This window comes from Pseudophryne corroboree, chromosome 2 (genome assembly GCF_028390025.1).
Source record: "Pseudophryne corroboree isolate aPseCor3 chromosome 2, aPseCor3.hap2, whole genome shotgun sequence".
NCBI classification, from domain to species: domain Eukaryota; kingdom Metazoa; phylum Chordata; class Amphibia; order Anura; family Myobatrachidae; genus Pseudophryne; species Pseudophryne corroboree.
Window position 1 is genome coordinate 284,340,877 of NC_086445.1, and position 3,872 is coordinate 284,344,748.

At 44.6% G+C, this 3,872-nt stretch overlaps 1 non-coding gene across 1 annotated transcript; it reads right to left on the reverse strand.

Moving 5' to 3' along the window:
• Positions 1-2,704: 2,704 nt before the first annotated feature.
• LOC135054096 (U5 spliceosomal RNA) lies at positions 2,705-2,818 on the reverse strand. The gene has a single exon (XR_010243349.1). It is a non-coding gene; the product is annotated as a U5 spliceosomal RNA (small nuclear RNA).
• Between the last annotated feature and the right edge of the window lie 1,054 nt (positions 2,819-3,872).

Genomic DNA, 3,872 nt, shown 5'->3' on the forward strand with positions numbered 1-3,872 from the left:
CGCAAGCAGGACCCACTTACCACCTCCCGAAGCGCGGTCACGCGATCCTGGAGAGCCCCAGCCGTGTGTGCCTAATGTGAAGTAAACCGGAGCCTCCGCTGTAGGTACCCGGCAACCAGGGCTCGGGAGTGTACAGCGCCACTGGGGAGAGCTGGAGCTGCAGCAGAGAATGTCACAAGACATTTACCACCGCTGCTGCCCTAGAAGTCTTCACTTTTTACCTCATAAAAAGCTTGGAGCAGCCCCTCTGTTAAGTGCCTGCTTACTGCAGCACCAACTGACAAACTGAGCTCCTGTGCTGGGAGGCGGGGTGATATAGGAGGCGGTGCTGTGCATTCTGGGAACAGTCAAAGCTTTGAGCCTGTTGGTGCCTCGGATCAAGATCCTACTCTACACCCCATTGTCCAGACTTGTGGAGCCCAGTGTACCCCGCAGCAGAAAATAGGATTTTGGTACTTACCAGGTAAATCCTTTTCTTTGAATCCATAGGGGGCACTGGAGTACTCTTGGGATATGGACGGGCGTAGCCGAACAAAGGCACTGAATATTCAAATTTAGGACTCTCCCCCCCCTCCATATCCCCGAGTACCTCAGTGTACGACCTCAGTGTTTTTTACTGAGCGAACAGGAACGATATAGAGAGGTTGACAATGGAGAATACCTATAACATAACGGACAACACAATGTTGACCCATAACCTTACTGTCAACTAAACAGTTGACACCATAACCGATAGAACTTTATACTTTGAACCAATCGGTGAAAATGTGTTACCATAAGCTCCTCTGAGCTTAATATCAATCAAGTAAAACTTGTTACCCTAAGCTCCCTTGAGCTTAAAACAACCCAGGTAAAACTGCTCTGGGTGGGCGTCCAGTGCCCCCTATGGATTCAAAGAAAAGGATTTACCTGGTAAGTACCAAAATCCTATTTTCTTTATCATCCACTAGGGGTCACTGGAGTACTCTTGGGACGTACCAAAGCTTCCCTCGTGGGCGGGAGAGCTGTTTGATACTTGTAACAGTAGGCAGCCCAAAGCTAGATGCTGATGGCGCCACCATTTATAACGTGTAAACGTGCACAAACATGGTGCACATGAAGGCTATATAGCCGCGTTTTAGACACTCCACGACCCACTGGGTCTGACATTCCCACAGAACCTGTGGGATGAGCTATTACTGACGTAGGCGATTGTAACTTAGCCTTAAGGTAAACCTGACTTGTAGTCATTATTATTACCCAACTGGATAATGTCTGCTAAGAAACTGGCTAACCCCAGTTGGCAGTATCATAGAGAACAAACAACGTATTCATATCACGTACTGTTGACGTCCGGGACATATATAAACGCGTAATGCGTGTACCACATTCAGAATTCTAAAATGTGCTGTCCACACAGGAACCCCTATTGGTATATTGATGTGAAGAATACGAAAGCGTGATTCGTCCGAAGATCTGCTTTGTCATGAGAAAACTCAAATACGGTGGCTTGGAATACAAGGCACCCAAATATGAAAACAAAACCCTTGCCGAAGCCAAGGCTATAAGAAAATTGTTTTCCAAAGTGAGAAACTTAATTCCCATTTGTTGAAAGGGTTCAAAATATGAAAACTGTAAGAAAACTGAACCCAACCTCAAGTCGCCTGGCGCTGTAGGTGGGATAAATAGAGTCTGAACTTTGATGACACCTTGTAGAAAGATGTGTACAGACGCAAATAGAGGCAAACGTCTTTGAAAATAAGTTTACCACACAGATACCTGCACTCTTAGTGCAGATCAACGCAGTTTTCCATGCCACCCCGTTTAACAGAATACGGGTAACTTGAAGGATGATGTTGGAAACTTCCAAGGTTTACAACCTATGTAAGCACACGAAATTTTGTAATAATGAGCTGCCTTAAGCGGCTTACTAGCTCGTAACATGGTTGGTATAACCGATACTGTAATGCTCTATTTCGTAATAATGAGCTGCCTTAAGCGGCTTACTAGCTCGTAACATGGTTAGTATAACCGATACTGTAATGCTCTATTTCTTAAGAGGGCGGTCTGAACCCTCACCCCGTCAGCCGCAGCTGCGGTACATAGATAATAGGTACCTAGGTAACTATGGGTAAACGAACGTTCCCTGATGTAACAGGTTGGACTTATTATGAGCGGGCCAAGATCGTGTGCCAGTATTCCTTTAAAATTCGAGAAGCAAACTTCTCCGAAACCCATGAGATACCACCAGTATGTTGTGACGAACTGTCTTATGATCCGTTTTGGCAACGGAGAGAGAGCAGTGGAAAATGGTAGAGCCAGATACCCGATGCTGAATGACCACACGAATGTGAGAGACTCCACCGCCACTGCCCTTGTGATCTGTTTTGTACCCATACTGATCTTTTCTAATTGTGGCGAGATGCCATCCTGTATACTTGAGGGTAACCCCCTTCTGTGGACTCACATATGACACACCTGTGGATTTAATGTCCAGTTTTCAGGATCCAAATCCTGACGGGTGAGATCCTCTGTCTAACAGATGTCCACTCACGGAATGATCTCTTGACATTTTCACATAATGGTGTTCTGAGCCATTGAGGATTTGAGTCACATGCCGCATTGCCATGCGGCTTCTTGGTTCTCATGCCGCATTGCCATGCGGCTTCTTGGTTCTCACTGGTTGGTGTGTATGCAACTGCCGTTGCCTTGTTTGACTGCTTAAGGCCAGCGTGAGGCAGGCATCAAAAATTTACATGAAACTCACGGTTGTTCCCCTCCACGGAAATCTTTAGTAAAAGGCGAAAGATTTATTCGTTCTGAAGAGAAACCAGAGTATATCCCTGGTCAGACTGAAAGCGAATCATGTATTGCATTGTAAAATGCACAGAGTTCTAGGACATTTATCGACCGCAATCTGTCGTGTTTTAGAACCTTTGTCGCTGATTTTAACTACAAATCCTGACCCTCTGCGACTGTAGTCCAGAGTATATGCACCCTTGTTCCTCTGTGGGAAACGCGAGTGAAGGGTGGCGAACTAAATTGAAAACACATCTTTATTCTTAATAGGTGAATACACCAATGTACCGCTAGTGTGCGTGTTTTGCACTAATTACTAGATGTACATTTGTTCTTGCTGGTGTAGTAGGTAAAAGTCTTTGATTTACCGTATTTATAATCTTACCTAGGAATTGACATCGTTTAGACGGAATTAGATGCGATTGTTTTCGAACTTGATCTGCTACCGCAGTATACCTTAGTAGCGCAAGTTAGAGGAACTTTGTTGAGACAGAGTTCTTATGTGAGATGAGCTATCATCCCAACATCACTTTGGTAAATACCCAAAGCGATAAGCAACGGTAGACATGAAATGGTTAATGGTTGTGGCGATTTGCAAACGCTAGAACCTGTGATGAACAAACCGGACTGGGTAAATACGCATTGTGAAGATCAAATGCAATTATGCAAATTTTGTGGCTCCAATAAGCAAATACTAACCGCAGAAAATCCATTTTCTAACTGTAGTAAATGACTTGCTGACTGATATTGCGACAGAGCTGTTTGGTTTTGCTCAAACAGAAGGGAATAAGTAACTTTGACTCTGTTGGCGTACTACTGCCTGGTTTATAAACCAGCAAAGACTAAATGACAACCTGCCAACCGTTCGACAGAGGCAGTTTTGTACTTTAAGCTGTAAATAGCTGAGACATGTATGAGTTGAAGTCCTGAAACCTCGCAAATGTAACATGTAAAGACACGCTTCCCCAATTGTAAAAGAGGTCATCAAACCACTGGCTTGCTGACTGTAACGTCATGTCGTCAACGTCAGCGTGACTGTTTCTTATAAAGGGATAAAACGCCGTTACAAGTATGCGCTAATGGCTGAATAGCCT